We start from the raw sequence: 14,385 nt of genomic DNA, 5'->3' as shown, positions 1-14,385 counted from the left end.
AAAAGTCCCTCCCCAGCCTTCTTGTAGGCGCCCTTCAGGTACTGGAAGGCCACTATGAGGTCTCCCCAGAGCCTTCTCTTTTGCAGGCTGAACAAGCCCAACTCTATCAGCCTGTCCTCATAGGAGAGGTGTTGCAGCCCTCTGATCATCTTGGTAGCCCTCCTCTGGACTCGTTCTAACAGTTCTATATCCTTCTTGTGTTGGGGGCTCCAGAGCTGGACACAGTATTCCAGGTGGGGTCTCACGAGGGCAGAGGGGCAGAATTACCTCCCTCGACCTACTGGCCACACTTCTTTTGATGCAGTCCAGAATCTGGTTGGCTTTTTGGGCTGCAAGTGCACACTGTTGGCTCATGTTGATCTCATTATCCACCAACACGCCCAACTCCTTCTCCCCAGGACTGTTCTCAGTCCACTCATTACCCAGCCTGTATTTGTGCTTGGGATTGCCCTGGCCCAGGTGCAGGACCTTACACTTGGCCTTGTTAAGCTTCATGAGGTTGGCCTGGGCCCACCTCTCCAGCCTGTCCCAGGTCCCTCTGGATGGCATCCCTTCCCTCCAGTGTGTCAACCACACCACACAGCTTGGTGTCATCAGCAAACTTGCTGAGGGTCCACTCCATCCCACTATCCATATCGCCAACAAAGATATTAAACAGTACCGGTCCCAGTACTGATCCTTGAGGGACACCACTTGTCACTGGTCTCCACTTGGACATTGAACCATGAAAGAAAGAAGGATAAACTCAGATCAGTTCCTTTTCAGTTGATGAGGGTGTAGGAGTGTGGAGATCTTGCAGGACAGTCCTGTAAAAGAGTTTAAACAGAAGGCTTAATGACCAATTCTCACCTTCTTATTTCAGCAAGCTTCTTTCTGATATGTGCAGAGCCTACCGGTTCCTGGCATGTACACCACAGCCTCAAGCAAGAATACTTTGTGGATAACTTGGGCTAGGATCTAACCCATATTACTCTCCATGCAGTACTGGGGGCTCTAAGAGATATGCAGTGACTTTAAATTCTGTGATGCAAACAACGAGGACTTGACTTTAGCTGCTTAAAAAGAAGCCTTTTCTTACTGAAACATCCTGCAGAAGTTAATCTGGGAGATGAAATGAATAAATTCAAACTAGTCAAATAGAAGTTTTATGAAAGTGATTCTAAAACCCACAAAATGTAATAGGCAGTGATATTACCAGTGAAAAAGCCTACAGGATTGGCTAAACTGTCTATAGACCATGCTCTGTTTAACTGCACCACTGTTACTCTAGTAGGAAAAAACTGCAGATGGAAATAAATACTAATTTGTTATGACTAATGAGTGGTTGTATCCTAACCCTATCCAAGTACCTTTCTAGTATTTCATTTAGCCTGGGAAATTATATCTGCTCCTTTAACTGCAGTCTCTCTTCTGGAACTGCTGTTGTCTGAACTAACTTCAGCAGGCTTTGTCTTGGCCTGATGGTCAAAGATGTTTTTAGCTGAGCACAGAGTGAAGTTACAGCTTTGTAAACAGCTTAACTAATGACTGTACTTACTTTAATTGGTCTACAGACAAAGTGTTATATTGTGTGTCAGTCTAATTCATTTCTGAGAGACTGATGGAAATTGCTATTTTAATTATTGATCCTTTGACTCACTAAGCTCCCTGTTAACTTCCCAGACTTACACTGTTGCCCATAGGTGATAAAGTTTTAAAGTACAGTGGCCCAGTATGGCTGTACAATATTATAATTAATATTTTTATAAGCATTTAGAATATGGTAGGCACCTCAGAAAACAAGAACATGTCCTTGTCCTAAGAGCTGCATTTGCGATGACACAGATGTCCATCATATGCTAGAAAGCTAGATAACAGGGAAGGCATGAGAAGAAAGAAGGATAAAAACACGGCAGCATGGGTATGCACCAAGGTACAAATACAGCAGTGCAGCTTCTTTTCATTACCTCTCTCACCCTAGACTTCTCAAAGGAAAAATAATGGAATTGAACTTTTGGTGTTGACTTGAGTAGGAGGAAGCTGATGGATTGAGGGAAGGTTGGAAGAAGAACACCCTTCATGCTATGAAATTACAGAAAAGCGGATAAATATAAGTTAAACTTGCATATGTACTGATTTAATCCTGAATGCCAATGTGCAAATTTCACTGTATATTATAAATGTAGAATAAAGTTCTTACAAAACTTAAGTTACCAAGCTCCCATTGGCATAACTGCAGCCTAAATTTTACTCATCTTCTTCACTGGTTTAAAATCTCTTGATCAAATCCAAATCACCTTTTTAAGACTCTGGGATAATCCTTCAGGAATAGCTTCAGTAGTTCAGGGCTGTAGTTTGTGCTGCTTTATGATCAGTCTTTTGTATTTCCTGTACCTAATTATGCATTTTAATGAAGCTTGCCTCTATAACTTTCATCTCCCAAAGAGATGATAATTTTCACTTAGAATAATTTTAGAATTCTTTTAGATGATTAGTATTCTTTAGAATATATAATTTTTCTACTCTGCCAGTCGGAAAAATCATACTAGCAATTTATGCCTGTTCTAGCCTCAAAACCTACATGAGTTTAACCAAGCCAATTTTAAGTCACACTGTTAGATAATCTGTGGAAATCTATCTGCGAATATCCTTTTGTATTGGTTTGGACTGATAGATATTGATACAAATAAAGAAGATGCAAGCTAGGTTTAAGTGGATATGACAGCATTTGCAATACACATTTGCAGTGATTCCCCTGTGTCAGTTTTTACATCAGTTTAAGTTTTACTGCTGAAACGTGCTTCAAGACCTTCAGTTTTTTTCATTTTACACACAGAAGCTGACCTTTCAGCCCTGTGCCAGCAGTAGGTCTGGAGGTCTGGTTGGTATGGATGTTACCACCCACGGTCTCCATTGACTGAGGTGGACGGTCCCAAGGTACCATTGGCAAAAGGTCAGGGGAGTGAGCAGGCGGTGGGGAAGATGTGGTGGTGGCTGGGCATGATGGGTTGCTTATTTGCACAGGCACAGAAAAGATTGGAAATTACTGAGTGAAAACAGAGATGAGCAAGCTTAAAGAGCCTCCCATGAATTTGTGACTTAGAGCTGTCAGTGTTGCCAACTATTTTTAATGCTTGCCTTGCGGGCACAGCTAGAAGTACGAGTTTGATAGCAGGCACAGGTGGTGCCATGGCCTATCCCATATTGTCCTAGGTCATGGGGCGCAGAGGAGAATATTACTGCCTGGAGTCCTCACCAGCTAGGTGGGGAGCTGGAAGTGGGGGTGATTGCAATGAACGTTGAGTAATTGAGAGCAGCGACTGCGTGTGTTTGTTGGGGAGGGCTGGAACAGCTGGAAGTGCTGACACAGACCCTTTGCAATCCTGCTGGGATCATCGTCCCTTAAATGGATTTTCATAATTGGAAGAGTACGAATAACATAAATAAAAGGTGGTGATTTACCTTGCATTTCTTCTTGTTGTTTCCTGGTGTTTTATAGCATAGTTGTGTGCTGTCTCTGTTAGTAGGCAATGCGTAGTCTGCTCATATGAAATATTAATAATTGCTTCTAAATTATTGTTTTGTTAAATATAATCTTCTCTAATGAAAACACTGAGGATGAGTATTATTCATTGTACATTTTTGTGTGTTTCTGTGAAGGTATTTTTATTTTGCTTGCTTAAGGAAATTACACTTATGCGGTAACACACATAAACATGTGTGTGTATTATGTTTATGAAGGCATATGAATACACGTGCCTTAGTGCCTTAGTGCTTGTCTGCCCAATTAATTTTTCAAGCTAGTGACTGATTTCTACCAAATTTAATAAAGCAGTAGGAGTCACTGTGTTCTTGTACCTTCTGTAAAAAAATAGACATCCTTGTAGAGGAAAGAAGCCCTTTCAGGGACCTCACCAAAGGGAAGGCTACTGTCCTTAAAAGACAGCAAGGAATCCCTGTGGAAGGTTTCCCCCTTGAGATGTAAATCAGTCATTAGCTCCACTGCTGAGAAAACTACTCATTTACTCTATTTGGATAACTTCTGTTATCCATGTCAGGATATTCGTGTCAGGAGACAATTGATTTGCTAATTGTAATGAGAACTTTAAAAGGACTATTGAGGAAGTGGAGAGCTATTTTTTCAAACAACTTATGTAAATAATAGGAGCTACATGGTGTCTCTGTCCCTTCTCAAAAGGGACCATAAAAGCAGAGGGAGAATGGGTGCAACACCGGAGTCAATGTTCTCAGTTACTGAAGTGGTAATTCAGAGTAACTCAGGAATCATGCTGGGATGCCTGAGAGGAAAGTTTAAAAAGACAAGAGGAGATGTGAATGAGATATGAACTGTGGGAAGGAGAACCCATCAATGGTAATGGGAGAGGATGCAGGCTAAGTATAAATATCAGATAGGAAATATGATTGCTTTGGAGAAGACATACCTGAGCCATCTTTAGTTTAGGTGCCATATATATAGGTGCTATATATAACAAACAGCTGCTGAGAAGCACCGAGCTTCTGACTCAGAGAAGTCACCTGCTTCTCAGAAGCTGTTGAAACATATTAATGGGGTGCAACATCTCAGCCCTTCCAGTTCCTTTCTTGCACAGCTGCCATTGCAAAAGATTTCATGTTACAGGAATGGGGGTCATTTGGGATCTTTGGATTGCAAAGGAAAATCCCAGAGAAACTGGAAACAGCCTGGGACTTGTCAGGGTGGATGTATAATATTTACAGATGGAGGTTGGCATGAAGGCTTGAAGGAGGTCCAATTAGATCAGCTTACTCAGAACCATGTCCAGTCAGGTTTTGAACAACTCCAGAGATGGTGGATCCATAACCTCTCAGGGCAACCTGGTCCAGTATTTGACAACCTTTGTAGTGGAAAAGGTTTTCCTAATCTTTAATGGGAATTTTGCATGTTTCAGTTCGTGTCTGTTGCCTTTGGTCGCATCTCCATTCACCTCTGAGGAGAGTGGCTCCATCTCCTCTGTACCCTCCCATCAGGTAGCTGAAGATAACAGTAAGATGCCTCACTGAGCCTTCTTTCTCCAGGCAGAATAAAGCCAGGTTTCTCATCCTCTCCTTGTACATCTTGTGCTTCAGCCCTGACCATACTGATGGTTCTTTACTGGCCTTGCTGCAGTATGTCCATGTTTTTCTTGTACTGGGAACCCCTACTGTACACAGTCCTCCAGATGTGATCTCCTTAGTGCCAAACAGAGGAAGAATCACTTGATTCAAGCTGCTGGCTACACTCCTGCTAGAACAGACTAGTATGTGTTGGCCACCTTTGCTTCAAGGCCATGCTGCTGATGGTGTTCAATGTACTGCCCACCAAGACACCTAGGTCCTTTTTGAAAAAGCTGTTTTTTCCCATTTTTTTTTCTCAGCTTGTACTGTTGCGTAGGATTATTGCATCTACATTGGAAGATTTGGCATTTGACTTCTCTGAACTAGGTAAGATTCCTGGCAGCCCTTTTCTCAAACTTTTCAAAGTCTCTCTTGCATAGCAGCTCTACCTGCATCATATCAACTGCTCCACTCAGTTTGAACTCATCTGTGAATTTACTGAGAATGTCTTCTAGGTCTTTAATAAGTACATCAAACAGTATTTGCCCCAGTATCTATTCCCAAGAGATGCCACTAGTAATCAGCTAACAGTTGGGCTTTGTGCCACTGATCACAACCCTTTGAACCTGGCAGACCAGACAATTTTGTGTCCGTCATCCATGTATCCAGCCAATATCTCACCAACTTGGCCATAGAAGACTATGACAAAGGCCTTGCTAAAGTCAATGTATAAATTATCCTACTGCTTTCTCCTTTCCCACTGTTCCAATCATTTATTCATACAAAGCTATCATGTTAGTCTGGCAGAATCTGCCTGTGGTAAATCTATGCCGGCTGTTCCTAGTCATGTTCTTGTTCATGTTTTTGAACATGTGTTTACATATTTGAATTGTTTCCTTGTGTTGTCTAGAGTACATACTAATTAAAGTATTTTTCCCTAATTAAACAGGACATGGTGAATCACTCTACAGAGGCATTAGTGCAAATGACAAGAAACCTTTAAGTGTATTAGGAACAGCAAACTTATAAAGGAAGTGATGGCTTTTACCAGCTTTCAAAGAATTAAACAAATGGTTATGACAGCTGAACAGGCTGCCAAAAACCTGAATAATTTCTTTGTATAGGTCCTCCCTTCACAAGATGTCAGGCAGTTCACTACATTGATCTTACTTGTGTCAGATAAAGATGGAATAGTGTCAAGGAACAATTTTTCAAAGGAAGAGGTAAAAAAACTCCAGGACTGTGTGAAAGAACACCCAGGAATTGCAAAGACATCCAGTAATGAGGATATTAGTTAAAGCTTCCAGCACTGACACATGACTCGAATTGAAACTGCCACTGATTAAAACCACCACACAAAGAAAGAGAATAGTAGCAAATTTGGGGATGATCCTAGAAAAGTCAATAAAACTTATATTAGATGAACTGGATGAAATGCTAGCTAGAAATAGTTATAAAGCATCCAGATGACATGATATGACAGAACATGAATGATACTTATGTAAAGGAAAATCTTACATCTGTAGAGCAGGAATCCTTTAAATACTTAAACAAATAAACAGAATTCATAGACACAATTTGTTTGGATTTTAAAAGCTATTGATATCTACTGAAGTATTGATGAAGTAAATAATTATTAGTGATGAGTTAGTGTGAATAGATTTAAACAAGTAAAAACTAAATTTAAATTAATTTATTTTAAGTCAGTAGGCTGTAGGCCAAGTAACCTGTAGCCGGCATAAGCAACAGCTAACATAATTAATTTATGGTTAAACCTTCCTCCCCCTCTCCTAATGAAGAAGAGTAGCTGTTGCCATTGCATTATCTAAGACTCCCTAAGCAAAACAGAGGGAGATAAGGAAAGCCAAAAAAAGCCTCCTTGGAAAGATAAAGAAAGGAATGCAACAGCTGAGGGAGGAAAAGTGACTGCTGAGGTAAGCAGAGGCATTACCAGCTTTAAACAAAGAACTGGAAAAAAATTATAAAAGGTGACCAGAACAGAGAACTTGTGAATGCTTTGAACTTGTGAATGCTTTGAACTTAAAGGAGTTGAATCTGCATGATCTCTGCTGTAGACCATCTCCAGATTCTCAAGACTCACAGGACATCTGGCCAACAGACTGGTGAGATTTTATTAACAGAGGCTACATTTCACCGCTTAGCTCTGCATAGTTGTGTATGTTCCAGTAAAGCTTGTCTGTTAGGGTTAGACTTTTTTATCTCAGCTGTTGACTGCCCGCTACCCACATTTATCACTTTGGCAACGGATTTGGCATTTCTGGGTGGGCTTGAAGCTTAAGTAAACTGAGAGAGATAACCTTCCAGGACTAGAGGTTTGAAGGATCATAATTTCCTTCTCTGAATTCAAGGAAGGTGATAGTGCTGAGATAACTTTGTTTTAAATAGGAGCAGTTATCTCCTCATACATTACTATAAAAGAGATTGGAAATAACTGGAAGTTAGCAATTCATGCTTCAGATGTATATCCCTCCCATCTGGTCACCTATGGCATGCCAGGAGGCATACTTGTGGCATGCCAGGAGGCATACTTGTGGCATACCTGGTGATGCATCTGATGTCAGGAAAAGCTGATAAGGGTCATGCATCAAACCCTGGGCTAACAAAGCAGTCACTGCCTCAGCTGAACAAAGGGGTCACAGTAGAAGGTCAGGATCTGTCTCTTTCTGTCTAGATGAAGAAAAAGCTATGGAAGACCATGAGGGCTTCCTATGCAAACCAAGACCCCAGAAACCACTCTTTTTGGATGGCACTGTTAAAGTGAGAGAGCCAAAAAAGTAGAGGGTATGTTGGTTGTTTTGTAGGTAGGCCAGACTACTATGGAGGGGGGACACCTCACATGGGGTATGTGATGGTGAGTGTAAGTACTAGCAAAATGATCCAGGAAAAGTTGCGGTCACTTTATGCTCAGACTGACAGGTGGCAGCATTAAAAGACACAGTGGTGGACCAACCACTGCCAGGATCCTGTTTCAGATTGTGTAGTGAGGAACCAGCTCTTGATCTGGAGGAAAAGGGCACGCAGACAGTGTGGCAAGGCCAAAAAGTCTTTAAGAGATGGCCTGATCCACCATCTCAGGTAAGAAGGACAGAGAGCTTAAGCATGATGGTATTGCAAGCACGGTATCTAACCCTCTCAGTTTTAGTGGAAGAAGGGGAAAGTTTGAGATGGAAAGTGGTAGGGTGTCACAAGTCTATAGACTTATACAAAAGCTGGAGAGTGCCTGAACATGTACAAATCAGGTACATGAGCTCATCCTCGGAGGAATTCAGGAATAAACAAAGCCTTGACAAGATTACAGTCATTTATAATGGTCTAAGGTAAGAGAAGATGTAGAAATGGTTGTTAGGAAGAGTATAACTTCATGACCAGCAGTCAACATACAAAAGTAATAAACTCACTAAAGGATTTCTAGACTATGGAGCAAGTTGTGAAATGGACCCTTCTCATCCCAAACTTATGCTAGTTTCACCAGTTGACAGAAGTATTTCCAACTTACAGCAAGAAAGCCAGCACAGCTGCTTGGGCGCTGATAGGACAGATGTTCCTCTGACAGAAACTGGCTATGAACCTGGGCCTGTATGTCACAGGAAAATTATAAATGATTGCATCTGGCATTAGGGTTTGCACAAAGGCTTCGCATTGCTGGACATCCCCAGGGAGGACTGCTGAATACTGAAGGTGGCTCTGAGAGAAGTTGTAGGGCTACAAGAGAAAGCCTGAGAAATGAATCTCCCAATAATCCTAATGCTGGAATGAGGAACTGCTGCATCTCCTGGAATAGAAGAGACTTGAGGATGCTCCATTTGTGATTAGGAGCGTGGCTGCCAAATAAATTACAACCATATGGTCCAACAGACAGATGGATTCAAGGCATGTTAAAGACAGTGTCAGCTACACACCACCAGGTAGCCAGACATACATTAGAAGCAAATGTTCAAAAGATGGATAAAGTAGCATGCTTGTTGCACCTGGTAGAATGAAATATTGGAGACTGAGTAACAGAGAGCCAAAGAAAAAAAACCCATGCTGAGACTTCAGAGGATGAGACCTCTTTGAAATACCAAGTAGGCCAGTCCCACCAGCTAATAGTGAGAAGGGGAAGAAAGACTAGAAAAAAATGTTAATTTTTTCAAATTTATATGCATGGAAAAGATATTAATGAAGCTGAGGATTTGACTTGTATTTTGCAGAATAATAAAAATGAAGCCTGGTTGGGACTGAGAAAATTATAAACCTCACGTTATCTCTGTCCTTGTTTGAGTACAAGTACTTTCAAATTTGTGATTTCAGGGTTTCCTTTGGTTGCTGGTAGATATATAGCACTGAGTATAGGATGCACCTGACTAAACTTACACACCTGTGAGAAGTTTCGAGGGAAAGGTAATCATTCCCTGTTAGAAAGACACTCTGGCAAAGGAGTCAGCATCCAGCACATATTTAAAATATAAAATATAGATATAAAAGGCATAATGAAAACAAAAAATACATGATGAAATTAAAATCCAAAAAAACCTTAAACTTGTCCAATGTTCAACACTCAGGCTACATGACACACCTTGTCTGTCTACCCTAGACACAGGATAGTTGACTTGGCTTTACAGCCACTTCATATATGAAGTCTGTCTGATCCTACTTGCTGTCTGTGGCATCGAGAGGAGCAGGAACTGGGGACCTCAGGCAAGTTAGCATGAATGCCAGAGCCTCCAATTAGCTGGAGTCTGCGGAGTTGTACAAGACCTCTAAGTCCTCCTAACTGAACAATAGCCAAGCTATAGTACTGGAACAGTGGTTGGTAGGAGATGTGTTGCCTCTCTGGAAAAAAAAAAACAAATAAAATGATCAAGTGTTACTGAAATTATTAGAAAGTGAAAAAAAAAATATATACACTCCCTTGTTCTTGGTTGCATACGGCATTTGCAGCAGATGCACTGAGATAGAGACAGTCCTCCCCACTGAGATCAGAAGGATTGTGTTGGATTCAGCTGTGGATGAACAGTGGCAAGTACAGACTTGATGGAAACTATTCACTTTTATCCAGGATCAAGTCCTCAGTTAAGTGATTGCCTGGTGTGTCATTTTAAGATCACTTTGCAGAAGTATAAGAAAATAGCATTAGCTTATGTATGAAAAGGATGTGTGTGTTTCAGAACAATGTGTGAATATGATTTAATTAATGACATTTCCAATCAAACTGTGTTTACTGACTCCAATGTAGCTGTTATTGGATGCCATCTTTTTTTGTATAAACCACCTGTGTTTTCTAGTTGATTACTCATTAAATACTGTACCCGGTATCAAAATATAACCCCAAATGCAACTGATATGAAACTGTCGCACATAAAAGAAATATTAGAACATGCACATTTTCAATAACTATTAGAAATGCTATGGAAGCAACCAGAATGGCCTCGATAATTGTATATCACAGTGGCAGATACTGGAATGAATTGAAAGAAGGAAGAATATCACTGGTGGGGTTTTCTTTGGGTGGTCACCTGCAGCTGCTGGAATCTTAAATGCATCATTGTAGGATCTCATTGTGGACCAACTAACAGTGCTAATAGTGCTAATAATGTGTCTACGGATGTAAAAATGTCTCACTACTGGTTGAGGCAAGCAAAGCACCAAAGAGACAGTCTGTTGCACAGACCAAGGACTGGATAGGTGACTCGTGTCTTAGTCAAAGACAAGGCCTCTGTCTTGGCCACCAAGAAGTGTTGGCTCCATTACTGGCCACCACGCAGTAAGTCTTAAATGGCACAGACATGTGCCATGCCAGGCCTTGATGTTGATAATGGTCTCATTTATTACAAGAGGGCCTTCAAAGAAGGTGGGACAAACAGGCGGTAGCTGACATGGGCTATAGTCAGCATAATAACTTCTTCTTGAGCATTTTTCTCTTGCAATGTCAAGCATAGGTGCTGACATGTGCTGTTATGTGACACAGGGAACAGAACAGGAAATCTGGGGAAAATGTCCTTAAAAAAGTTAAAGTGATGTAACAGCTGAAAGAGGAAAAGCAACTGCTGAAGTGAGCCTCAGAAAAAGAACTGGGAAGAAAGTTAAAAGGTGTCCAGAAGAAAGAAGCAGCGAACACTTTGAACTTAAAGGAGCTGAATCCACATGGGTCCCTGCCCGTGACCACTGCCAGGTCCCAAAGACTCCCAGGATGTTTGCGTAAGAGATTGGTGAAATCTTCTACAAAACAGTGCTTGGTTTTGTATAGTTGTGGATGTATGTTGTGAAATTAATCTGTCTTTTGTGAAATTAATCAGTCTCTTGTGAAATTAATCTGTTTCTATCTCAGGTGTGAAGTGCCCGCTATGCAGATTTACCACTTTAGCAACAAGTGCTGATTCTGTTCTCAAACCCACTTGAGTCTGGTAAAATACAAAGTCAAAACAGAGTAAGTCATATCAGAACCTGTGCTGCATCAGCTCTACTAACTTTTGTGAAATAAAGAGGATATTGAAAGTGGCGTGAGTTTTCAGCACAAAATGCATTCATTTCAATTGACATACTGGGAATGGAAAGTTTATAACAATAAAGTACTTGTTAACTTATTGGATGCACAAATTAATTATTGCACTCTCTTGTATTTAATTGTTTTCTGTTTGCTATCAGTTTTACAGTCTTCGATTTACTCTTGGGTTTATGTCCCTTCTTGAATACATTTGATATTATATCCATTACTATGTATTTTTCTCTTTCTTTAACTCATTAACTTTCTGTTTTGCCTTTTAGACCAATTTCTTCCTGGAATTGTTTCAGCATGGGTTTTCTGCAAGTTTCATCTTTGAAAGGTAATTTAGGGCTTTCATAGTGAAAGTTCAGTTTCATTGCTTAAAAAAGGCCTTGTTATATAAGAACAAAAAATGACTGATATGCTAAACTTTTTCTTTCCCACTTTGGTTATTAAACAAGTCTTCTGGGGGTTATATAAGCTCAGAGATTCTTGAACTTCTGCCAGAACCGTGGTACACTTCCACTGGGTATATATAACTCTTTAATGCCTAGAATGCAGCTGGATATGTTGGGTTTACACATACCCAGAGTCTAATGCACGTTGTCTGCTCCAAAACCGACTCACTCTTTTGCCATAACTTACTAGATTGTTATACAATAAAGAGCCAGGTGCCAACAATCTTAGCAACGATGCCCCAACTAAATCTACTTTAGATGAAAGTGCACCTGCTAGAAGTATTTCCCAGGACATGCAATCATTTAGTCTACAAATTCAAATAATGCTTATTCTCTTGGTTAAATTACACCTAGAAGTCTAGTCAGATACATAAAGAAAACTTAGTGGATACGCCAAAAAATGAATAAATAAGAGTCTCTGATCACTGATACAGATTTTACAGCCCTGGAGCTCTATGAATTCCAGTGGAGTTACTTCACATTTATACCATTTAAGTATGAAAAGGCTTGGAATTGCTTGTAAGAATTTTCTATTATTCTCTGGAAAAATATTTACAAAGGTGCGTTCTCCTGCAATTTTACTGAATTGTGTGCAGTAGTAATGGGTACATGACTTCTGTGCCTGTCCTGAACCCTCCAGCCTGATTTTGGGGCTGGTTGACTTTCTAATCATGGACTGTTTCAAAGCTTACCAAGTGAAAGGCTGTCTGCACTGCAGGGGGAATTTATTGTCTTTAATGGATGCAGATTTTCCCCATTGACTTCGCTGAGTATCAGCACAGAGTACCAAGTCACCAAAGGTAGTCTACCTTTTGTTAGAGCTTTTGTTGAATAGTTACGGCTTAGGCCTGGAATATAGCATTCAGAGCCTAAATGGTTCTTTCTGTAAACTGTTGTAAATCAAATGTTATTCCTCAGAAATCACCCTCTTGAAGAGCCTGTTTACTTCCACTGAATATAATAGAGATTAGCCTGAATATGGGTGGTGAAAGTCCACACTGTGTTAAAATTGGCTGAGGGAGTAGTTGCTTTAGAGAATTAAGGAGTACAGAGAACTTTGTTTGCAGATCTGTTCAAATCCAGATTCTGGATGACTGAAAGTTATTATTGTCACACAGCCATGAAACATTAGATCATCTTATGTCATTTCCCGCACAGGCTTATGCTCACCAGAGTTGTCTAATTAGGACTCCTGCTGGGTTGTCCAGCAGAAAGGAAGGACTGGATGGCAGACAGACTGGTTTAACTTCTCAAGCCTTATTGCCATCATGATGACTGTGATTAGAAGTATATTTATAGACCACTATGAGGAACCCTTCTCTGCCTTTGCCCACACTGTAGAGGAAGGCTGTGCCCCTCTCACAGGACAGTCCTTTTCTATCTGAATTTGTTGGTTTTGCTTTTCAGATGAAAGCCAGTTTTATGCTGTGTGCACAGTAGGTGATAATAGGTCTTCTTGAATGGTCTCAAGTTATCTAAAACTTTATCAAGTTTAAAATTAAGAATTTTAAATTCAGAGATTATGCCAGTTCAAAATTCAGATAATTTTGTTTCATTTTTCAAACCACTACAGTGTCTTCAAAAGTCTCTGCTTTCTTTATTACGAGTAAAACTTCTGTGTGAGGATGAAGTAACAACATGTTTTCAGAAGTTGTGAACATAGTTTTTGAATAAAAGAGAATATAATAGTAATTATGTTCCATGATGATAAAGAACTAATTAAAACAAATTAATAAATGGTTTTACTCATATAATTTTAAGTAAGTGTAGTGTGGCTTACTGTGATAGCCCACAGTGGCTGTGCCCTAGAGACATGCAACCTCTTCTGCTGAGGAGTTGGACCAGTCCGGCTTCTAATTATTCTTATCCGGGGTTCTTCTCTGCTTCCAACGTCTGCTTGGATAAAACACAACTGTTGATTTTCATCTTCAAGCAAACATAATGAAAAGTAATTAGTCCAATGGTTCCTATTGCATGGCTCAGGTACTCCAGGCCACAGTTTGTTATCTCTGATACATGGAACTGAGTTGAATGGTGAAAAGTATGGACACCCTCATGGTCTGTGAAAAGCTTTGAGGGGTGACTGTGATCTGTAGGTCCCAACACTGGTTTCAGCTGTCCTCTGTGACTCATCTGATGGACTACCTGTACTGCCAGAGGAGAGCTTGGGGTGGGTTCCTTCACCAGGGTCTGGGCATGTTGCTTTGCCCCAGCAGCACAGAAAGTAGCCCTCATGTGAGATGGCATTAGTGTTAGAGATGTAGGATCAGCATACCCGATTTCAGGCCAACTTCCCTCCTCTCTCAGAGAGAGGATTAGGGGGGGAGGTGTCTGTGAATGAGGAGACTCTGCTGTGGTGGGGTTGTCCTTGACTAGCAGTTGTTCCCTTAG

General features: G+C 40.6%; 1 long non-coding RNA gene across 2 annotated transcripts in view; it reads left to right on the top strand.

Moving 5' to 3' along the window:
* Nucleotides 1–11,816: 11,816 nt before the first annotated feature.
* The window catches only part of LOC141954536 (uncharacterized), a 34,410-nt gene continuing 31,841 nt past the window's right edge, over nucleotides 11,817–14,385 (top strand). For both annotated transcript variants that reach the window (XR_012632199.1, XR_012632200.1), the window contains exon 1: nucleotides 11,817–11,876. This is a non-coding gene — a long non-coding RNA (uncharacterized LOC141954536). The remainder of the gene's footprint in view (nucleotides 11,877–14,385) is intronic.

The sequence above is a fragment of the Strix uralensis genome, chromosome 1 (genome assembly GCF_047716275.1).
Source record: "Strix uralensis isolate ZFMK-TIS-50842 chromosome 1, bStrUra1, whole genome shotgun sequence".
NCBI classification, from domain to species: Eukaryota; Metazoa; Chordata; class Aves; order Strigiformes; family Strigidae; genus Strix; species Strix uralensis.
Note: the sequence above shows the minus strand (reverse complement) of the source record. Positions and strands in the feature narration are given on the sequence as shown.